The 24,468-nt window shown below is 51.3% G+C and overlaps 1 long non-coding RNA gene across 1 annotated transcript; it reads left to right on the plus strand.

The window, feature by feature from the left end:
* The first annotated feature begins 1,204 nt into the window (after positions 1-1,204).
* On the plus strand, positions 1,205-21,818 carry LOC132653764 (uncharacterized). The gene is made up of 2 exons (XR_009591622.1): positions 1,205-1,455; positions 16,842-21,818. It is a non-coding gene; the product is annotated as an uncharacterized LOC132653764 (long non-coding RNA).
* The last annotated feature ends 2,650 nt before the right edge of the window (positions 21,819-24,468 follow it).

Here is a 24,468-nt window from a genome sequence, read left to right on the forward strand (position 1 = left end):
GGTTTTGTTTAGGCTTATTTGTTTAGACAGGGTGTCCCTAGAGGGGGCCTCTAACTCTCAGATGTCCACCTCCCTTGTCCTCCTGAGTGCCGGGATTATGGAAATGCACCATCATGCCCCTCCTTAAAGACAGGCTCTCACTGTGTAGGCCTTTGCTGGCCTGGAACTTTGTATGAAGACCAGGCTGTCCTCTAACTTACAGAGATCTGCCTCTGCCTCCTGAGTGCAGAGACTCCAGGTGTGTGCCACCATGCCTGACCCTGGGTGATTGTTTGTTTGTTTGTTTAGGATTTGTTTTTATAGCCAGATGAGGTGGCACACACCTGTGATTACAACACTCAGGGAGGCAGAGGCAGGTGGAAGCCAACCTAGTCTACAAAGTGAGTTCAGGACAGTCAGGGCTACACAGAGAAACCCTGCCTCAAAAAACACACACGGGGGAGGGGAGGCGGGGAGATTTGTTTTTAATACTTTTAATTATGTGTAAGTGTATCTGTGTCTAGGTATGTTCACATGAGCACAGGTGCCCATAAGGGCCAGAGAAATTGAATCTACATGGAGGTGGAGTGCCAAGTGCTTGTAAGCCACCTGAAGTGGGTTCTGGAAATTGAACCCAAGTCCTCTGGAAAAGCAGCACCAGCTCCTAACCCCTGTGCCATCTCTCCAGATCCTGTTTTGTTTTGTTCTGTTTGGTTTTGTTGCCGTGCAGGATCTTTCCAAGTCTTGCCAGTTAGCTCAAGCTAGCTTCAAACTTGCTACAAATGTGGACTCTGAAGTTGCTATCCAATCCTCCTGCCTCAGCCTCTCAAGGGCTGGGATAGCACAGTCCCTGGGGAGCCCAGTGATAACCATAATGGCAGGAAACACTCAGCAGGACCCTTGGACCTCCAGACACCACTTGCCAGGAATCCTTAGACAGATGTCTTTTCCATCCTCTTGCCGATCCCTCGCCAAACATCCGCCAAGAGCTCTGCCCTGTTTTAGAGTAAGCAGGCAGTTTAAGGCGTTCACTCAGGGCCACAGGGCCGCTGCAGACTGTGAACCCAGGGATCTCTAATAACATGTAGATGAGGAAAACGAGGCACAGAAATGTTGAGCAACTAGCCTCAGGTCCCCAGCAACTAAGTTAATTAGTAAACGGTCACAGGGTCAGCCTGACCTTTGATACCCGCTCCCGCCAGGCTACCCGGCTTTAGGAAGTCCCTGCACCTCCTCACGGTGGCAGAGCCCCTGGGCGGTTGGAGCTGGGGATGTGGGCCTTCCATCTCGCTCCAGTGGCTGTTCCTGGAGGTAGGCAGGACGGATGTCACCAGAGGCACCGGTGAGGCCCCGAGGAGAGAGTGGAGCAGCTGTCTGCCCGAAATCCCTCAGCCTGGTCAATCTTCCCATGGGCCCAGAACCCTCGGAAGCTGTGAGCCAGAGGTCTTAGCCCTGGAGACTACCACGCTGTGAGGGGTAGGGCTGTCAAGATCAGCAGAAGCGGCTTCCTGCCACGTCTTGCTCTGTCCCCTTGTGTGAAATCTGTTTCTCCTGCTTCCTCCTTCTGTCTGGGCAGTCTCATTTTTGTTTATTTGTTTGTTTGTTTGTTTGAGACAGGTCTCATGTAGCCTAGACAGGCCTCAAATACTCTATATAGTAGAGTATGAACTTGAACTTGCAGGACTCTCAAATGCTCTTGGGTCCTGAGCGGATGCAGGGAAGGGGTCTATCAGGGGACAATTCAGGGCAGGTTTTCAGGAGGGCTTCCCACCAGCAGGGCGACCGTGGACTGGTAGGCTGTGCCTCAGCATGCTCAGGACACTGACTTTATCTGCTTGCCCCCTGACCATCAGCCACCACGGCCTGATTCTCCAGGGTGCTGACAGACAAAACCAAATGTCAGCTTCTCTTTTTGTCCTTCCCCTCTCCCTAACCTCCCTCCTTCTTTTTGAGTCAGGCTCTCTTGTAACCCAGGCTGGCCCTGGGCTGTGATGGGGGTGATCTTGAACCTCAGACCCTTTTGTGTCTATCTCCAGAGGGCTGGGGTGCCCCAGGTTTTTTATCCAGTGCCAGGGATCGAACCCAGATGGCAGGCAAGTACTCTACCAACTTAGTCAAATTGAACTGCAGCCCCAGCCCCTTCTGTTGTTCTCTCCTCATGAAGGCAAGCATGGCTGCAAATTTAGAAACCTCTCGCCAGTGCTGAGAGTAGAGGTTTGAACCACTCACTGCTTGAGGCGGCTAGTTTCTTTGTTTGGTTGTTCTTTGTTGTTGTAGTAGTTGTTTTTTGAGACAGGGTTTCTCCGTGTAGCCTTGGCTGTCCTGGAACCAGCTCTGTAGACCAGGCTGGCCTCAAACTCAGAGATCGGCCTGCCCCTGCCTCCTGAGTGCTGGGATTAAAGGTGTGCGTCACCACTGCCCAGCTCAGTTTCTTTATCTACCAAGTGGACCAGACCCTTCAGGGTCAGAGCACAGCAGTTTCTCACCGATTCCCCTCCTGCATCCCAAGTGTTGAGAGTGTGGGTTAGCAAGGAGCCAGGGTCTAAGGAGCAAAGTGGAGCTGAGTTCTTGGATCGTGTGTGTTTCATCCCAGGCAGCAAAGCCCTCTGTGGGAGTAGAAATATACGGGGCAAAGCTAGCGCTGGAACTCAGAGGCCAGCCCTACTGTATCCTCACCACTGTGAGTCCTTAGTTTCCTCCTCTGTAAAACATTATCAGGATGAACTGAGGCCTTAGCACTTGCAGGACTTTTTCTGTAGTGTACAATGTATAGTATCTGCTCAATAAATGTCACCCTCCTCCACTGATTAGCTAATTGACACATTTTCTAGGCCGAGGCCATCTGGTTGCTGAGTGCTAGAATTGCCTAGGTGTGGGCAGGGAGATGTTAGAGGCCACTTGAAAGTGGCACTGACCCTACTCAATGACTCTTGGTCACAGGATCCTTGGCAGGTGCAGGGACTCACCTTCCTTGCCTGAGGCTGGTTTGGCTCAATCCACAAAGCTTCTTTCTGGCAACTCCTTTCTCTAGTGTGCTCTAGCAGATGCCCCTGTCTGTCCTGACAGCATCCTGGTGCTCTGTGTGGTCTGTGGGAACAGGAGGCAGCTGTTGGGGGCAGGAAGGGAGCTGAGCCAGGCCTGGATGGGCAGCTGTGGACACTTCTGCCATTTCCTGATTTGGGGTTCAGACTTTTGGGTCTGCCTACTTCTTCTTTCCTTTGGCTCCCTTAGTCCTAGAGAGAGTGCTGTGTGTTGTCTGTCCATCTGTTCACGCTCACTGAGCACCTGTTGCAGGTTCAGCCCAACCTGACCTGGCAAGGCTTGCTTTGTGTGGCTAGCATTGTGAGGGCCTCACCTGCTGAGAGTGGGGGCAGAAGGCCAGGTGTCTGAAGATGTCCTGGGAGCCAAGGTGGTGGCCCACACCTAGAGTGCCGGCACCTGGGAGGCTGAGGCAGGAGATTAAAAATTTTGAGGCCAGTCTGAGCAACACAGTGGGACCCCACATCAAGGGAAAAAAAATACATTAACCAATTTTTCCCCCCACAGTGGTGCTGGGAAATAAACCCAGCTAGGCAAGTGCTATCCTCAGTTCAATTTTTTATTTATTTATCTTTGTTTATTTGTTTGTTTGAGATAGGGCCTCACTATGTACTTCTGCCTAGCCTGGAATTTACTATGTAGACCAGGCTGGCTTTGAACCCACAAAGATCCACCTGCCTCTGCCTCTACTGGGAGTAAAAGCTTGTACCACCCCACCACACCTGGCTATAAATGGCTATAAAAAACTACTCATTCTCATTAGCCACCAGAGAGATATAAATCAAGACCACAAGATATCACTTCACACTCAAGAGGATGGATAAATAAAATAATAATAAGCCAGGCTTGGTAGCCCATGCTTATAATTTTAAGTTCAGGTCAGCCTAAATAACATAGTGAGACCTTGTCTCAAAAAAAAAAAAAAGTTGAATGAATGATAACAAGTGTAAGCAAAGATGTAGTGAAATTGCAGCCATTGTATGTGTCTGTGGAAGTGTGAGATGGTGTAGGTGTTTGAGAAGACAGTCTGGCAGTCCCTCCAGGTTGAGACAGGGCCCTGACAAGATGCAGGAACTGCACCCCAAATGTACCCAACGCCATGCAAAAACCCGTGTCCAAGGGTTGGAGGAATGGCTCAGGAGTTCCTGCGGCACAGGACCTAGGTCTGGTCCCCAACACCCACACCGCTGCTAATAACTACCTTCAACTCCAGTTCCAGGGAAGTTAAAACCCTCTGCTGGCCCCTGAGGGCACCAAGCACACATGCCCAGACACACAGGCAAAATACCCGCACGCATAAAAGTACAGATAAGGGCTGACTGGATGTCAGTGATCCTGAGCGCTCGCTGCTCTTGAGGGAGATACAGGTTCGGTTCCCAGCACCCACATTGTGGCTCACGACTGCCTGTAACTCCAGTTCCAGGAGATCTGATGTCCTCTTCTGGCCTCTGTGGACATCAGACATGCATGTGGCGCAGCATGCAGAACTCAGGCAAACACTTGTACACGTAAAATAAAAATTATTGAATCTTTTTTAAAAATTCTAAAAAGCGACAATAAAGATCTCCATGCAAAACCCCATACCATCGTCGGCACGGCTCTATCACTCCCTGCCTAACTTCTCCATATGTTAACTGTACAGTGAGTTTCCCTGCAACGTTTTCACTGCTGCACATCAGGTGCTGTGGTCACATTCGATGCCCTCATTACCTGATCTTGTCCCTCTTCCTCTGTCCCTCTTCCTCTGACTAAACAGAGCCCCGTTTCTCCTTCTCTCTCTTTAAAATCTAGCTTCTAGACATGAGAGAAGACAAGTCTTTCTGAGTCTAGATTACTTTACTTAACAAAATGAGATATCTGTTTTTGAAGCAGGGTTTCTCAGAGTGACCCAGGCTGGCACTGAACTAGACGTCTTCCTGTCTCGGCCTCCTGGGTACTAATATTACAGGCTTGTGCCACCATGCCCAGCTAAGGCTCTGGGTTTGATTCCTAAGCCCCAGGAATAAAGCCCCAGAACCATCATCTGCCTTCTAGAAAAAGGAAAGAAACACAGATAAGAAAAAATGATAAGACTTTTAATATTAAAACTATCTATTATTACTGTGTATCCCGCACACTATGTGCGCTTGTGGGTGTCAGAGCACAGTTGTATGGAGTCTGTTCTTTCTTTCACTTTTGGGATTGAACAAAGGTCATCAGGCTTCCATGGCAAACATCTTTACTGCACGGAGCTTGCCCTTCTGTCCAGCCCTTGAATTCTATCACCAGGGGACAATGACCACCAACTGTGGCTTTGACTCTTAGAGCCTTTGCCTCTCCATCATTGAGGTAACTATGTCAGGTTGTTTTGTTTGCTTTTGTCCATGTGACAAAATCCCCTAAGAAAAAAATGTGGGGGAGAAAAAGTTTATTAGGTTCTCAGTTTCAGAGGGCTTGGTCAACACTGGCATTGTCGTTTGTGAAGGACTCACAATGTAGACCAGGCTGGCCTTGATCTCACAAAGTCCCGTCAGAAGGTCTCGGTGAGTCAGAACTGCTGTCCTTTTGGCAGCCAGCTTGATGGCTCAGCTAAAATCCATGCTGTTGTGCCGATTGGTGGCTGAGGCAGCCTCGAAAGGCGGTTGTGTTGTCTACTTGAGGGGCCTCCATTCTGCTTCCAAAGACCTGGGCAAAGGGAAACCCAGCAGGGCAGGGAGGGACCACTCCATCAAATAAGGGTTTCTCCCATTTATGCCTGCTGGGGGCTGAGCCCTCCTCTGAGACAGTGGTGGTTTTTCATGTGCTTGTTTTGTTTCTGTTGGGGCTCAAGCCTAGATATGCTAAGGAAGCCTCCACTGCTAAAAACTCTCCTAGCCCTCGGAGGTCCTCTCACGTTCCTTTTTAGAAGTTTAGTTATTTATTTTAAGGATAGGGTCTCTCCATGTAGTCCTGACAGACCTTGAACTCACTCTGTACACCAGGCTGGCTTTGAACTCACAGAGATCTGCTTGCCTCTGCCTCCCAAATGCTGGCATTAAAGGAGTGCGCTACTGCACCTGGCTTTAAAGTTTTATTTTTATTTATGAAAGTATGTGTCACCATATCTTCTTCCCTCCCTCCCTCCCCTACCTCCTTGTGTATGTGTGTGTGTTGTATATGAGTGTATATGTGTATTTGCGTGTGTATATGACTGTGTATTGTGTATATGTGTATGAGTGTGTGTGTGTGTTGTGTATGTAGCATATATGTGCAATTGCTTGCAGAGGCCAGATAAAGAGTTGGATCCTCAGGAGCTGAGGTCTCAGGCAGTTGTGAGCTTCCTGTCCTGGGTTCTGGAAACTGAGCTCAGGTCCTCTGAAAGAACAGCAAGTGCTCTTAACAGCTAGGCCATCTCCCTAGTGCCTGTACATCTTAGAAACTTAAATAACTCCCTGCTAGGGTCATGAGGAACCTCGCCGTCTGTACTTTGCTTGCCGCCCTGCTATGGGTGGGAGCACGAATTAAATATATTAGTCCTCTTCCTTTTCTGCACCAAGGCTCAAACCCAAGCCCTCTCCCATGCAAACACCGTAATACTGAACTCCATCTCAAATCTCAAATCTCACCCTACAACTCCAGACAACGTGTGCTGGTACCTCAGGCACACACCCCAGCAGAGCCTGATCTGGGAACAATTGTCCTTCAGTGACAGGACCTTGAGCCTCAGGTCCACCGCCTGCAGGGAGCCAAGGAGGAGTGGCCTAATCCTGTCTGCTCCTCTCCAAGCCCAGGAGGTATCTCCCTGAGTGCTGGGGAAGCATTAGAGATAAGAAGCCTGGGCCTCTGCTCCCGGTGCCTGGCAGAGGGGGAAGGGAGCCTCCACCTTCCCCTCAGGCCTGCTTCCTCCCTGCTCGATTGGAGGCAGCTGCTCTGTGCCTTGCAAGCACAGCTGCCACCTGGCTGGCATCCTATCCTTCCCTGCTCTCTGACCCTGTCCCCTCCCTTCAGTCCTATTCAGGCCTCCTCCATGCTGGCTTCCTATGAGTGGGTCCTCAGTCTCCCCTGGAGTCCTTGGACCCTGGCATGAATTCCAGCCCAACCTCTGTCCAGCACTGTGACTTTGGGCAAGTGACAGTGCCTCTCTGAACCTAATCCATCCTCCTCAAACTGAGCTTCCAACACTAGGCTTAGGGCAAGCTTGGGTCTGATTCTGACATCCCACATATTTGCTTTGATCTTCTGAGCCAACTACTCAGCCTCTCTAGCCTCAGTGTCTACAGAAGGGGAGCACACTAACACAGCAGAAATTTAGGAATTAGCTGAGGAAATGCAGGAGAAATGCTCAGAGTGATGATGAGGACAGAGCACATGTTGGATATATTAGCTGCCATCGGTCCATGATCTTGGCCTTTTGGATGGTCACAAAAAGAATAGGGTCCTGCATGTCTTCCCCAAGCACTGGGTCCTTGGCTTCTGAGTCTTGTCCAGTTTCCTGTTCTTCCTGCTATTAGACTAGAATTCTGCTCTGTGCACTCCCGTGCATGAGCACGAACACACACACACACACACACACACACACACACACACACTCACATTTGCTGGGAAAAGGAAGGCTTATGTATTCACCCACTCATTCATTCTCACCAGATACTTCCAGGCACTGAGGGGTTCGCAGTAAGAAAACAAAGGCCCTGCCCCCATGGAACCCATACTCTAGAGCAGCAGTTCTCAACTGGTGGGTCTCCACCCTTTTGAGGGGGGGACAAATGACCCTTTTGCTACAGGTGGCCTATCAGATATCCTAAGTATCAGATACTTATGACTCATAACAGTAGCAAAATTCCAGTCATGAGGTAGCAACGAAAACAATTTTGTGGGTGGGGGTCATCGTGACATGCATTAAAGAGTGGCGGCATTAGGAAGGTTGAGAGCCACAACTCTAGAGGGAGAAAGAGACCCACAAGAGGGTGCCCTGGAGTGGTCAGTGACAGCCTGTTAGCTGGTGAGAAATGCCAGGGATGCAAGGCAGGGAGAGAGATGGGGTAACGGGCAGGGTGTTCTTTGAGACAGGGTAGCCAGGGGACCTCCCTCAGAGGAGGAGGCGTTCAGCAAAGATTCCTGGGAAGTAGAGTCACTGTTCCTTCCTTTACCTATACATTCACTCACAGGCAGGCTCAGCACTTAGGTTTTGGGCCTGGGCTGTGACCTTGCCAAGGCAGGGGTAGAGAGGTACAGATGTAGCCCCATCCTGCCCCGGGTGGCTCAGGCTGCTGTCTCCCAGCAGTGAGACAAACACATCCTACCTACCTCATAAGACCCAGTAGAAGCTGGGAGGGTTAATCCTCTTGGTTTGCAGACCAGGGAGGGTTTTTTGAAGGCAAAACTTTCAGTGTCAAAGTGAGGCATCCCTGGGCAGACAGAATGAGAGGGTCCTCCACAGGCTGACCTTGGTGCCTGAGGGGAGCAGATGCCAGCAGAGCCCTGGCTTCATAGAGGATATGGAAGGGGAGATGGGTGCCCTTGACAGGAAAGTCAGTCGAATAGCAGAGACTCTGAGGCTCAGGCTGTACAGCATGGGAGGAGGCCAGGATGGGAACATGACTGTCTTCTGGGGCCCATTAAGTGAAGAGACAAGAAAGGATGAAGAAAAAGAAGGAGGAGGAAGAGGAAAAAAAGAAAGAGAAAGAAAGGAAAAGAAAGAAAGAAAAGTAGCAAGGAGCTGGAAGAAGGGTCAGTTGGAGGGGGGGGAGACAAGAAAAGGTAATGAGATGTGAATATTATTGAAATACAGTATAGGAGCCAGGCACTGTGGCGTGCGCATTTAATCCCAGCATTTAAGGCAGAGGCAGGTGGATATCTCTGTGTTTCAGGTCACCCAGGGATTCATAGTGAGATACCCTATCTCAAAAAACAAACAAAACAAAACAAAACAAAATCCATAGTGCAGGGGTTATAGCCATGGCTTAATGGTCCAAAGCACTTTCTGGTCTTGCAGAGGACCCAGGTGGGATTCCAGAACCCACATGGCTGTCTATAACTCCTGTTCGGGGAGAGCCAGCACCCTCTAAAGTCCCCAGACATGCATGAGCCACACACATGAATTCAGGCAAAATACTCAAAGTAAAAACATTTAAAACATAGTATAGTACAGACAATTGTTAACACGTCATTCTGAAAGCTATTATATATAACTAATATATGCTAATTAAAACATTAAAAAACAAAGGAAACACAACCGGGAGGTCAGCCCACCAGAGAGCGCCACTCTGAAGGGCTGGTCACTTCTTGATGTCTGTCCATGTGCACACAAGCAAAGGTTCTCGCTTAGGGAAGGGGACTGTTGGCAGATTTCCTCAGTACAGGCGGGGAGCACAGCTGGGGTAGAGCCTCATCAGACATGTGCAGAACCCTGGCTTCAATACCTCACACCACAAAACGAGGACCAACCCGCCTGCCTACCCGCCTGCCTGCCTGCCCCCCGGTCTATCTATCTGTCCATCTACCTAGCTGCTTAGAAAGGCTTATTTGTTTCTATATCTTAGGTACCTGAGTGCTCCATCTACATGTAAGTCTGCAGGCCAGAAGAGGCCATCACATCCCATTACAGATGGTCGTGAGCCACCACGTGGGTGCTGGGAATTGAACTCAGGACCTCTGGAAGAGCAGCCAGTGCTCTTAACCCCTGAGTCATCTCTCCAGACCCTGATTGATTAATTGATTGATTGACTGCAACTAATCAGTTATTTGTTTTGTGTGTCTGGGGGTGTATGGAGGAGACGGGATGCCTGTGGGTGTCAGTTCTCTGCCTTCTACCGTGTGGGTCCTGGGGCTGGAACTCGTAACATCAGACTTGGTGGGAGGCACTCTTGCCAGTGGAGTCATCTCACTGGGCTCATTGTTTTACTTCATTTGTTTAAAACTTTAAAAAAATTTTTTTTAACCCTTTTAAATATTTTTTTTACATGCACATGGGGTGCCTATGTGCCGTGGTCCCCGCACATGTGATGATCAGAGGACAGTTTGCAGGCCTTAGTTCTCTCCTCCCACCTGTGGGCCCTGGGGGTCAAACTCAGGCCTTCAGGCTGGGTGGTAAGCGCCTTCACCTTTATCTTACTCGTCCTATAAACTGCCTCATGTCTCTCAGGCCGGCCTCAAACTTACTGTGTGGCTAAGGCTGACCTTGAACTCCTTGATCTCCGAAGAGGTGGGATTATAGTCCTACAACATCACACCTGGCTAAATAAACAAAAATAATACAAACAAGGCCCCAGAACTGCGATCCTTCAGTGGTTCCAGCTAGAAGCAGTAAGAGGTTGTTGTGGCTTTTCTGGTTCTGGGCCCTGGGGCTGTGCCCACTTGCCTTAGGATAATAACGTGGCAGCAGGCAGCCTCCCTGGTGGATAACTATGACCACCTTGCCAATTGTTATTTTTTTCACTTTTGTTGTCTGTGGTGGAGGTTTGTTTACTCATCAATTTCAAGACAAAAGGTTCTAGGTAGCTCTGCAGGGCCTAGATCCCTCCATGTAGCCAAAGGAGAGGAGGTGGGTTTCCAGGAGCCAGGAGTCCCTGGACATGGAGATAACCTCAGGCCCAGCTATAAGGAACAGGCAGCATTTTCTGAGGCCTCATGCTGCCCCATGGCCAGCCTCTTTGTCCATGGTTGCAGCTACTAGTGCTTTTGGCCTCCTGAAGTTTTCCCTCACCTTCCCAGCCTCCAAACAACCTTCCATGGAAGTGTCCCAGCTCCCTTCCATTCAATCAGGGTTGCTCGTTCCCTCTCTCTGTTTCTCTGTCTGTCTGTCTGTCTCTCTCTCTCTCTCTACACACACACACACACACACACACACACACACCCCTCTGTCTCTCCTCTGTAGTTTCCTCTGAGGTCAAGTTCAAGCTGGTAGAACTGGCTCCATTCAGTTCAGGTGAATGTTTGCTGAGAGAGGAATGAGGAATTAGACAAATGAATGATCAAATGGAACAGGCGGGCAGTAGGGAGGCCCAGGCTAGGACACAGGGTTCTAGACCCGGGGCCAGGGAGGTATGAACATGAGACAGCTATGACTGGAGTCTGGAGACCTGGGAATGCTGTGCTGGAAGGGAAGGAGTCTGTCCTGGAGAGGCTAACTGTTCTGAGGCAGAGAACACTGTGGAAGGAAAAGCATCACAGACCCTGGAGCCCTCACCCAGGCTCACGCCCTGTCTGCTTCTTACAAGCTTCATGACTCTTAGCCTAGCTTCTCTGTGTCTTTCTTTTCCTATAAAAAATTAGGATGTAGTTGAAGATATGGTTCAGCAGTGAGTGCTTGCCAGACGCACACTAGGCCACTGGCTATATCTCCAACACACACACACACACACACACACACACACACACCATGGATACACACACACACACACACACCACATACAACATGGATATATACACACACACACACACACCACATACAACATGGATATATACACACACACAGCATGGATACACACACACACACACACACAATATGGATATACACACACTACCCACACACACACGAATACACACACACACACCACACACACACCATGGATACACACATACACATACACACAACACATACCATGGATACACACACACACCACACACACACACACACACACACCACTGCCAGCGTTATCATACACATATACATTCCACATATCACCACCATCAAACACACACACACATATACCATGCACACACATACATATATATCACTCACATACACCCACCACCATCAAACACACATACACGTCCACACATATCAGTCACATGCATAGCCCACCCCACACATACACCATCACCAAGCACAAATCACGGCAGTAAGTACCCTCAGAAAGTGGGGAGCAGGTTTGGTTAGGTTCCTGGAGCCAGGACATGCCCCATGGGAGGGCATTCCATTCTTACCCTGACCTTGCTGACTTCTGGGTGTTCAGGAGCACAGATGAGCTGCTGTCTCCCCGTGGGGTGGGGGCTGGGGGCACCAGACACAAAGGATAGGATATCAAGGGCACATCCATGCCAGGAGGAGAGTGCAGCTGCGTTCTTCACACGGCATTCTGCAGAAGGCCTGGCGGGGAGGCTGCGAGCCTCTGCTGTAAGCCCAAGGTCGTCCTCTGGTCACAGAGGCCTGCCCTGCCCGGAGGAACGGAGCTGGGCCTACCTTACAGGGTGGTTACTATGCTGTGTTGCCACCACAGTCAGTTCTGACTCCGGCTTTGGGGAGAGGAAGCCACAGTTGATTTAGGAAGAGGGTCCTGTCAAGCCCAAGACAGCTGTGCCTGCCTAGCTCATAAAGGTACTGTCTCTCCTGTCTTCTTGGACCTCATCCTTCCTCAAGCTCCCAGCCATGTGGCCACGCAAAGACTGTTTGCTTCGAAAATCTTTAAGTATCATATATATTTAAAGAAGATATTCTTCATTATAAAAATCTCAAATATTAATAAAATGTAGCCAATACAGACTAATAACTTTCCTGTATTTCCTGAGTTCTGTCCCTGCAAAGTGTTGTTAGTTGACGAGAAATGTAAACATTTTCCTGTGGTGGGCATACAGCCATAATTCTGCACCCATGCCATCTGTGCCCAGGTCCACGTCCTGGTATTAGGGCATGTGCTGTTTAGGCATGTTTCTCATGGAAATGCTAACCTCATGTTAGATGTTAGATAAGATGCCTTGTTTTTCACTGAGCCCCTCATGAATATTTTTTGGGCGTGTCAATCCATATACATCGCCCTCCTTTTTAGTACCTCTTTTAGTCCTCTTCTTCTTCCTCCCCTTCCTCTTCTTCTTCCTCCTCCTCCTCTTCCTTCTCTTCATCTGCCTCTTCTTCTTCCTCCTCCTTCTCTTCCTTATCCCCTTCTTCCTCCTCTTCCTCCTCCCGCCCTCCCCCCCCCCCTTTGAGGCAGAGTGCCTCCTGTGTTGTTGCTCAAGCTGGTCTCAAATTTCCTAGGCTCAAGTAATCCTCCTGCCTCAGCCTCCCAAGGAGCTGGGACTATAGGTGCCCGCCACTGTACAGAGCCTGAACACAACACCATAACCTGAGCTGGTCCCTCATTGCTCTGTGCACACCCTGACTTTATTTATTCTTCCTCGAAATGCTGGGGATGGAACCCGAGGCTCTGCACATCCTGGGCAACAGCTCTGTGCTGCACTCCAAGCCTATCCAGTCTGTGGTCAGTAAACATTTAACTCATCTCTTCTGTTTAGCTTCAGCAAGCAACCTGGCAGTCTTGCTGCAAGCTGAAGGAGTTTCTCAAGGGCAGGGGCTCACTGAACCTCTGGCTTCCTGAAATGCACTGGTACTCAAAATAAATTGCCCTCCATGAAACCTGACATTCACCCTACCCCATCCACTACGGGAATCAAGTGTTTCTCCTGCTTCAGCTGTCCCAATCGCTTCGACTACAAGGCATGGACCAGTGCACCTGGCATGCCGTGCTGAATTTAAAACACTTAAAAATTATATCTATCCATCCATCTATCCATCATCTATCCATCTATCTATCTATCCATCCATCTACCCATCCATCCATCCATCTACCTATCTATCTATCAATCATCTATCTGTCTATCCATCCATCCATCTATCCATCATCTATCCATCTATCTATCTATCTATCCATCCATCTACCCATCCATCCATCCATCCATCCATCTATCTATCTATCCATCCATCCATCTATCTATCATCTATCCATCTATCTGTCTATCCATCCATCCATCCATCTACCTATCTATCTATCCATCCATCCATCTATCTATCTATCGTTATGTGTGTGTAGAGGATAAGTTGCAGAACTTTTTGTTCTCTCTTCCTACCATGTAGGTCTTGAAGAGTGAGCTCAGGTCAGCAGGCTTGGTTGCAAGCAACTTTACCTGCTGTGCAGTCTTAGGGCCTTGGGTTGACTTTTAGTTGCCTTTGTTTGTTTATTTGTTTGAGGTAGGGTCTTACTCTGTAGCTCTGATTGGCCAGGAACTCACTATATAGACCAGACCAGGCTAGCCTCAAACTCCCAGTGATCCACTGGCCTCTGTATCTGGAGTGCTGGGATTAAAGGTCCACACCACCACTCCCAGGTCTGAGTTGAGTTTAAAGATGTTTTCCTAATTTAATTTTATTAGTGTACGAGCATTTTGCTTGCATGTACATCACATGTGTGCCTAGGAGCCAGAAGAGGGCCTCAGATTGCCTGGGACTGGACTTACAGATGGTTGTGAGCCATCATGTGGGTGCTGAGAATCAAGCCTGGGACTTCTGGGTGAGCAGTCAGTTCTCTTAACCTGTGACCCCTTTCATACCCCATCCCCAGCTTGACCTTCAAAAGCCAGATCACATCCCAGTCATCTTAGCTTGTTCTCCTGGTGAGAAGGAGCTATAAGCTCCTGCCTGGGATGATTTCAGGGGCAAAGGGAGGAAGTCCTTCCACTTCACATTGCTTCAACTAAATGGCATTTGCTTGTGGTTCCTTCCCAAAGAACGAGGCTGGGATGGCTTACCCCTGTAGGAGCCCTCAGTGTCTCACTGTCCTGCATGCCTGACTTCCTGCCACAGAGGCTGAGATGGTAGGGAGGAAGGGCAAGGAGAGAGGGCAAAAAGGGAGGGCTTGGAGGCTGGAAAGCAAAGGAAGCCAAAGGACCCCCTCGGTGCTGGTGGGTTCATGCCTAGGGCAGGCGCCATATGTGTTCCCTCCGAGGAGCAGCATGGGCTCCTAGGATAGTGTGAGCAAGAGGCTCATCTCTGAACCAACCCTGCCTGCCCCAGCATGGGCCTAGTCTCTTAGCATCCTGCTCTATCATCACACAGTGATCTCTACCAGGCTTGGCTCCCACCAGACTTCACAAGGTTCAGACCCAAATAGCCTTAGCCACAGGGCCTATGGCCACAAATGCTCTTATGTGTACTAGGAACATCTACTCAGCTCTGAAAAGCCTCCACAAGAAGGGGTGGTAGAACATGACTCCCAGTACAGCAGAATCTGTAGGGAGAGCCTTCCAGGAGGCGGGGACAGCCCGAACAAAAGCTTTACTGGTAGCAAGCCCCACCTGATGGTGGAAGGCAAGCCTGGTCCATGTCTCTGTGTGATGGCACAGCTGGATGACCTGCACCATGGTGTGAATGCAACACAGGGTAGCTCATGGTTTAGCCCATCCTTACTTTCATTGGTGGTCAGTGATAGCTCTAGCACTAGCTCAACTGTCACCACTTACTTTCAAAATCCTAAAGACATGGCACCATGACCTCCACACAGCCAGTGACAAAGCTACTAGGCTGCAGCTCCATGGGCACAAGGCCAAGGCTAGTGATTCCCCATGAGTGCTTTGAGCAGCAATAGATCTACCCTACAGGAGAAACAAGAAGGTGGGGGATGGAGGAAGTGAGGAATGGAGGGATGAAGGGAAAGATGGACTGATGGATGGGGAGATAAATGGAGGGAGCGCTGGACAGATTATATGTACATAGGGACAAAGGATTTGGGACAGAGGAGCACGAATGCCCTATGACCGTTGGACAGAGAGGACATGTCACTGTCAGGGGTGCTTCAAGGCATTTGACTTGAGGCTTCCAGGTAGGAAGTAGGACCAGAGCACCCCAATGTGCTCTATGCATGAGGCTGTGGAAGCATACTGGAGGTTCCTTAAGAGACAGTCTGGGCCAGACAGAGGACAGGACCCTAGGACCCCAGGCTGGGAGGAAAAAGGGAGGATCACTGAGGGCCTTAGGGGAGACAGTGACAAGCTGTGGACACTGGGAGCAGAGGTCAGCAGTAGGCTGTGGCTTTCACTTTCCACTTACTGAGCGTGATGGTTAGTTGCCTTCTTTCCTGTTTGTTTTTGTTTTGAGATAGAGTTTCATCATGAAGCCCAGGTTGTCCCAACCACACAGAGATCCACCTGCCTCTGCATCCAGAGTCCCGGGTATAAAGGTGGGCACTGCCACGATATGATAGTTAGTTTTCATTATCAACTTCATAAGATCTGGAATCACCTGGGAAGAGAATCAAGCAAGGGATTGTTTAAATCGGGCTGGCCAGGGGACCTGTCCACTTGGGAGGGGCTTATCTTGATTACATTAATTCACGTGAGAGGACCCAGCTTAAAAGGGAGCATCGCATTGTACCTTGCATTTGGGTTCTGAACTGGCTAAGAGCAGGGAAAGAGGGATGAGCATAAGCATGCATTCATTCCTCTCTGCTCTGGACTATGGACGTGATGTGGCTAGCTGTTAGTTCCTGCCACCTTGACTTCTGTGCTGTGTTGGCCTGTAACTCAGACCTGTGAGCTCCAGTTACCTCCCCGCCCCCTTACAGATGCTTCCTGTCAGCAATGGAAAAGAAACCAAGGCACTGAGCCTCAGTTTCCCGGTCTCTGAGTAGAAACAATAGAACCTTCCTTCACAGTCGCTCTTGGGATGAATGGAGAGGGGCAGAGAAGCTACTGCAGAGGGACAGCCATAATGGAGCTTAGGGCTGGGGGTGGCCCAGTGATGGAGCGGCTGTTTCCGCATGTGTGATGTTCAGGTTCTGTCACCATGAGTGGTGGGAACACCCTGGCTAATGTGTCTACAGGCCTTAGTGCGTGTCAGGCCCTTTTTACTTATTTTCTTTTTTAAGATTTTATTTATTTTATGTATACAAGTGCACTATCTGCATGTACGCCTGCATGCCAGAAGAGGGCATCAGATTTCAGTATAGAGGGTTGTGAGCCACCATGTGGTTGCTGGGGCTTGAACTCAGGACCTCTGGAAATGCAGACAGTGCTCTTAACCACTGAGCCATCTCTCCAGCCCCTCCAGGCCCCATTTTTTCTTTTTTAAATTTTATTTATATTTACTTTATGTCTAGGAGTGCCTTACCTGCATGCATGGCATGCAATGCCCGTGGATTCCAGAAGAGGGCGTCAGAAACACCGGAACTGAAGTTAACCCTCAGCTGGTACATGGGTGCTTGAGAACAGAATCCAGGTCCTCTGCAAGAACAGCAAGTGCTCTTAACTACTAAGCCATCTTTTCAGCCGCAAGGCACTCTTTTCAAATTAATGTTGTTACTTTATTTCATGTGTATATGTGTCTGAGTGTATGTACGTGAAGCACATGCATGCAGGTAGGACTCCTGCACGCCCAGATCTCTTGGAACTGGAGTTACAGATGATTGTGAACTGCCTGATATGCATGGATGCCTGGGAACTGAACCTTGGTCTTCTGAACAGCAAGTTCTCTCAATTACTGAGCCATTTCTTCAGCTGCACCTGTCCCCCCTCCCCCACATACCATCTTTTTTTCAGCAGAGGGAGGAGGTCAGGGTTTCTCTGTTTAGCCCTGACTGACCTGGCACTTGCTGTGTAGACCAGGCTGGCCTTGAACTCACAGAGCTCCTCCTGCCTCTGCCTCCCAACTGCTGAGATTATAGGTGGGAGTCACCACACCCAGCTTCCGTCACCTTTTTGGAGACAGGGTCTCACCAGCTGGCCGGGAACTGCTTGCTCTGTAGACCAGGCTGTCCTCAGCTCAGAGAGATCTCCGTGTCGCCGCCTCCAGAGGGCTGGGATTGCAGGTGTGCACCACCACACCTGGTGCCAGGCACTCTTTGGTGCCCATGCTGCCCCACCTCTTCTCTTATGCTGCCCGGCACACAGCCTCATTGCAACCTCCAGGAATGTGAACGTTACAAATGGCTGGTGCTGGCTCGAGGCGTGCCCTGCCTCATCACTCCTGATTCAAAGGGCTGTAATTCAAGCTACAGTTCCCTGTAGCTGCAGCCAGCTCAGAACTCTCCTGCCCCCAGTACCCAGCTCTTCCCGCACACTCTCACTAGACCTTACACTGTATGGCTAACTGACCCTAGCCAGGGTCAGCAGGATTCAGCTGCCCAGTCTCTGCTATCCAGGAGCTGGGAAACAGCAGCCTGTTCTGGGCCTAGGGCTGCCCACAGTCTTAGTTTCTGATGTGTGAGAGAAGAACTGACATCTCACTTGTCTTCCCAAGGGCCTTGTTTGTCTCCAACTCCCATGCCTGCCCTCTGGCTTGTACTCCCAGCTGGAACAGTGCTAAAGGGTGTGGGGCCCTCCAGACCAGGGGGAACTGGCAAGTGGTTCCAGTTTGACTCTATACTCTCCACTGCTGGCCCCAGTGACTGGTGCCGGACCCTCATCCCTCTCCTCTCTACCTGGATAAATTGTGTCACTTCCTGGGAGTGACTGTTCCGTCCTTCTGTCCTAGTGTCTGAGCTTTGGGATAGAAAAATCATTGGGAGGATTTATTGCTGTGACTGCAAGTGTGACACGTAAAGACCATCAAAACTGAGATGCCCCTACGCCAAAGGCTGGAGCCCTGGCAGTTTGTGCTGAGTGGACAGCCTCTCCGGGGCATGTACCAGGCTGGGCTCTCCTTCAGCTATCCCCCTGAGGGGCCTTGGACTATCTTAGTTAGGGTTTCTATTGCTGTGACAAAATATGTGCCCAAATGCAACTTGGGGAGGAAAAAGTTTATGTCAACCTCACAGATTATGGTCCATCACCGAGGGAAGTCAGGACAGGAAGTTAGTGTGAAACCTGGAGGCAGGGACTGGAGCAGAAGCCATGAAGGAGGGCTGCTTACTGGCTTATTCCTCCTGGCTTACTCAGCCACTTCCTTTTAAGACCCAGGACCACCTGCCCAGGATTCTCCTCACAGTGAATGAGGCCCGCCCACATCAATCATCTATCAAGAAAATGGCCCCCGCAAGGCAATCTGGTGGGGGCATTTTCTCGATAGAGGTCCCCTCTTCCCAAATGGCTCTAGCTCGTGTCAAATTGACACAGAAGTAGGCAGCATTGTGACCCGCAGCCTCTTACCCTCCATGTCCTGCCCACTCTGCTTCCTCTTCCTCGGTGACCCAGTACCCTGCCCCGACACCTTCCCTGCTTCCCCGGGCCTGCTCCACGTCCGATCTGTCTCAGGAACCCCTAGATACCAGGATCCGGGCACAACTCCTCTGCAAAGTACCCTCCAAGGTCAGCCTGTGCAGAGCGGCTTGAGGCCAGGGGGAGGGAGAAGTGTCCTTTGTGCTCTGCAGTCTTCTGACCTAGCTCCTGTCCCGGAGCCCATCTGCTGTTGTGGTACACCCCCGCACCCTTATCACAGGAAACCATCCCAGGGTCCCTTCCCTTAGGCCACTCTGCCCTTCCCTCTGCTCTGACCTATCCTCTTGCCTCTGTCAAGCCTTCTGCAGGCGCCCTCTTTCCTGCTGTTCCGAGACTGGGTGAGGAGACCCCCTTCTCTGTGAGAGCAAATGTCTTAAATTATATCTGTGCAGGTCTGGAAGGGACTGGGAGCCTCGAAGGCAAGAGCACCCCAGCTTCCCAGGTGCACTGAGCCTAGCTGGGTGCCTGGCACCTTCTGCCACTCCTTAGCCGCATGCCGGACAGCTGAATGAATAGACACCCCTCCCTCCCCTGCACATGGCCACCGGGGCAGTTAGGAGTCTGTGTGACTTCAAGCACAGCCAGACGGAGCTATATTTAGACACCAGGGCCAGGGCGAGCTTCTGGGGCGGAGGAGGTGGCAGAGCCCTGCAGTGGGGCCCCAGGGGACTCCTCGTGCACTGGGACAGTCGCTGTGTGAGAGGCCGGAGTCATTACACTCCCACAGGCTTCCCTACATGAGAAAGGCAGGGGCAGCTTCTCTTCGCCCCTGGAGGCTCTCAGGCTGGCTCCATGTACAGCTGGAAAAATAAGAGTCGGTCTGGTTGGTCAGTTCCGAGGCTGGGCCAGGCTGAGGGCAGGAGTTTGGGGGCTCCTTTGGTCTGTTCCTGTTGTCTGCTTGTCTTCCCTCCCTTCCTCCTCAGTGGGCACCGAGCCAGGCTAGCTGGGTGTGGCTAGTGGGAAGCCCACGAGGGGCCCGTCCTAGCCTTGGCCACCAGCTAGCTACCCAGCTCTGGGGCGGGTAGGAGGCAGGATGGATGTTCGCAATAATTACCCAGCTGCAGTTTCCTCAGCGCGGCAGCCATAGCAACGGGGCTGGCGCCCCAGCAGCGGCCAAGGGGCAGGGGGAGACATGGGCACCCTGGGAAGGTTGGGAAGGGTGGCATGAGGCCTAGGCACAGCCCCCAGCTCCCTCTGTTGGCACCCTCCCTGGACCACTCATTTCCGGGGGCGGGGGGGGGGGGACGGGAGGAGGCTTTGTCAGCACCAGGAGGCTGGCACAGCCCAAGGGAGTCTCAGGGGAAGCACCATTCCCCTTGCCAGGACCTGTGGGGCAGCGAGAGCAGGTAGGATGTGTGGATGTGTGTGCCCAGAGTCCCAGTACTTTACTGGGTCGATGCATGTCCCCCTCTTCAGCTGCTGGCCACGGACCCAGGACACATAATCTAAGCACCGAAAATGCCATCCCTCTCCGGGAGTGCAGCATCTCTGTGGCTGCCGGTGCTCCCTTGGGAAGGATGTTTATGGCTCTCTCACCCAGGTCCACTCAAAGCAGGCACAGAGCTGCCCTTGGCAGGATAGGGTCTGCTTGGGGGTTTGCCTGTGGGGGAGGGCCTTGGGACCACCAAATCACCGCCCCACTCTATTGTAGGAGGCCCCGCCTCCCTCCCGCTTGCAGAAGTTGGATTGGATGGAGGGACTATGTTTATGCTCATTTTATAGGCAGGAAAATTGAGGTCAGAGAGATGCGTGTCCTGTCTAAGGTCACACAGCTGAAAACCCTGTGGGGTCTTGGTTCAGCCTAACAGTCATTGTCTTGATAACGCTGTGGGGCCCGTTCGCTCCTCCAAGCTATCTGGCCATGGTGCACAGTGGTTAGTGGGAGTGCGGGCGCTGACCTCAGGAGGCTCAATCAACTTCTCTGATCTTTCTTTCTTTCTTTTTTTTTTTTTTCTCTCTGCAAGACGGGGATGTCGCAGGACGTGTCCCTGTTGACTGGGCAGGGTTTAAAGAAAGCAGAGCGTGGCACCTGGCTCGTGGGAAGTGTGAGCCAGAGTCACAGCTAGACAGAGCTAGAAATGGTGTGTCTTGGTATTGTTGCTACAACAGGAGTCAGGCAGACCTTGATGTTTACTGAGGACCCCTTGGCTCTGCCCGGCCCACCAAGGTTTTTCTGGGCTCTTGCTGGCTGAGCTGGGCAGGCTCTGGGACATGGGAATTCACACAGCCCAGTGAGGAGGTGGGTGCTAACAGGCTAATCCCAGGAGCCCCAAGTCCCAGGAGTCCCACAGTCTGAGGCACAGACTGAAAAGAGTAGAAGGAGGTGAGAAGAGGCCCGAGGCGGAGCCCTGGGTGTGTGTGGCAGGACCTGACAGTCGAAAAGAGATTAATTACATCTGCACCCTCCCCCCCCAGGGGGGGCTGGAAAAGTCAGAGGAACATCCTAGAATAGACTGTCCTTGGAGGAACTGGAGAGGGAGCAGGGTTTGGGGACCCGGGGAGACTCAGTTTGAGCTGGGTTTCTGGGCTTTCAAGAACCTGAGTTCTTGGGTGTGACTCTGAGGCGGCACCCAGCTTTGTCCAGGTTGAAATTTTTTTTTTTTTTTGTCAACTTGTTGCAAGCTAGAGTTCTCTGGGAAGAGGGAGCTCACCTGAGAAAATGCCTCCACCAGATTGGCCTGTAGGCAATCCTATGGGGCATTTTTTTTTTTTCTTTTTAATTAGTGATTGATGTGGGTAGGTGGTCCTGAGGTGTTTGAGAAGGCAGTCCAAGGAAGCCACAAGCCAGTAAGGAGCCATCCTCCATGGCTTCTGCTTCAGCTCCTGCCTCCAGGTCCCTCCCTTGAATTCTTCCTCTGACTTCCCTTCCTGATGGACTGTGAGCTGGACACATAACCTGAAATAAAACCTTTCTTCCTCAAGTCTCTTTTGGTCATGGTATTTTATCACAGCCATGAAACCCTGGCTAAGACAGGGTTGACATCTGTTTTTTGAGTGAGTGAGTGAGTGAGTGAGTGAAGGAACGAATGATTTAATAATGGAAAGCCATCTTCTGCCTAGCTCAGCCCTCATCCCCTCTCCCTGCCTTTCCCTTCTCCCTTCCTCATACCTTTTCCCAGCCACCCCAGCCCTCCCTGACTGGCTTAGTCTAGTCATTTATCAGTCACCACCCCTGGGAGCCCATACTGTGAAGTGAAGGTTCAGGAAGTAAATGAAAAAAATCCCAGCTCAGCAAGCTGGCCACTGTACAAAAGCATGTTCTGAGGAAGGAACACACATATCAGGCCGGTCGGGATACCATTTGAGAGGGTGTTGAAGGATCAACAGGAGTTCACCAGGCTGCTGAGGTGGAGCACACAGCATCTGTGTAGGCAGAGAGACAGCCCAGCAGTGTTAGAACCCCTTGCGTCAAAGGCTCATGTCTTTCTCCTCCTCCTTCTTCTCCTTCTTTTTTATTTTTTCTCCTTCTCTTCCTCCTCCTCTCTTGACACCCCTCTCTTTCTTGACAGTGTAGCCTGGCTAGACTCAAATTCATGGATGACCCTTCTGCCTCTGCCTTCCATGTGCTGCAATTACAAGCCTGTGCCACCAGCACCCATCCTAATTCACTTTTATTAATGAAGGATTGAGGCTCAGATGTTAAGCGACTTGTCCAAGGTCACACCATGCAAACACTAACATCCGAGCTTTCAATTATCCTCTGATCCTAGCGTCACTAGACAGCAACCCTAGGTTTTGTCCTGGGGGAGGGAGATGGGAAGGCCCAGACCAGCTCGGAGGTCACTGTAATAGTTCACGTGAGGGGTGGTGAGGGTTGACCTCAGTGGGAGGTATTTAAGGAAGACAAGGGGGGTTGCCTTTGGGAGACCAGAAAGGCCAGAGTGCGGCTGGGGCGGCTTGTGGGTAGATGTGTGGAGCTCTACAGCAGTTGAAGTTTGCAGAGTTCCTGCAGGAAGCTGATGCTCTTTCCTCCCTTCCAGGTGGTTAATGACTTTACAATGAGATTATGTTCATATTAGAAAGAGGAAAAGGAAGGAAGGAAGGAAGGAAGAGAAAGAAGGAAAGAAAGAAAGAAAGGAAGGAAGGAAGGAAGGAAGGAAGGAAGGAAGGAAGGAAGGAAGGAAGGAAAGGAGGGAGGGAGGAAGGAAGGAAGGAAGGAAGGGCAGGTAGGACAGGGCAGTTCTTAACCCAATGAAGTTGCCTGAGGCCCCCATCTCAGGCCATGGGAGTACCACCACGGATTTCCCAGAAAGCTGAGGGCAGAAGGTGTCACTGTGGGGGGCAGTGACCCTCGAGTGTGCATATGGCTGCTGGCAGATGAGAGTCCAGGCAGGGGGCTGCCCTGGGTTCCTTCCAGATGCTGCTGGAGCTGAAGAAATTGGAAAAGTTTCTGGAAGCCGGGCAAAGGCATTCCTCTTCTCTCTGGCTTCCCAAAGCTGGTCCAGTAAACTGAGCCCAACCCTGCCCCACCCCCACTCACCCCCACCCCATTCCAGCTGCCCACTGCTCTGGGAGTGTTCAGCAACAAGACAGGCAGGTGGAGGCTGGAGCTGCAGGTGCTGAGCATGTCATCTGAGCCAGGAAACTGCCACCCCTACAGGGAGGGGACCCCCTGCAGGGAGAGGAGCCCCGCAGGAAGGGGGAGCCGCGTTCCCACGGGTACTTTCCAGTTAGCCCATCGGCCTCCCCAGCTCTGAAGGTTGAACAAGGGTGCTGTTCTATGAACCTCTGACCTGGCCACAAGCCCCCTAAAGGCTTCTGAAGACAGTGGGGGCTGGGATTTGGTGGGAGAGGCAGATTCCCCGGGTACCTCAGTCCTGGGTGTGAATCCTGTCCTCTTAGTTGACACTCAGGTGCCCTTGGCCACCTCTTGGTTCCTCTAATCATCAGTTGCCTTGCCTGCCCTTAGCATGGCAGTATGTGGAGACTGGCAGGTTCCTGCCCAGAGATGCCACCCCCCCCATTCTCTTCTCTGTCAGTGGACAAGGGGAGAGAAGTGTCCCAAACTGATCCCGATGGAACCACTAGAAGCCAGTGAGTCTGAACAGCCGCTGCGAAACGCCTAATGTACTGTCAGCTCGGCGTCCAGATGGGCACCTAGAGCAAAGCCCGCCTAGCCAGATGGCTGAGGCCCAGGGGGCCGGAGTCAGGACTGTGGGGCACGGGCAGCTGAGACAGCCCTGCTCTCTTGGCCTCTAGGTCCTACCTTCTCCTGCAGCCTCAGCTGCCCTGGCCTGCCTCCAACATGAGTAGTGGGGCTGCTGATCTTGACACCAGCTTTGGGGGCCTTGTTGTCCCCCCCCCGTGACCTTGTCCTGGGGAGGCAGACTGTCCATGCTTGGGAAGTGGCCCAGCCAGGATATAAAGCCTAGCTTTTCTGCCTACAGGACCTACATCCTTTCCCAGAATACCCCAGGATTCTTGGTGGCCAAGACCACTACTCAAATCCTGCCACAGCTGGCTGTTGTTCCAATAGGAACCCAGGATCGGCCTTTCCTGCACAGCCACTTCTGTTCCGACGGGGTCTCATTATGTAGCCCAGGCTGGCCTGAAACTCCTTATTCTCGGTCT

This window comes from Meriones unguiculatus, chromosome 4 (assembly GCF_030254825.1).
Source record: "Meriones unguiculatus strain TT.TT164.6M chromosome 4, Bangor_MerUng_6.1, whole genome shotgun sequence".
NCBI lineage: Eukaryota > Metazoa > Chordata > Mammalia > Rodentia > Muridae > Meriones > Meriones unguiculatus.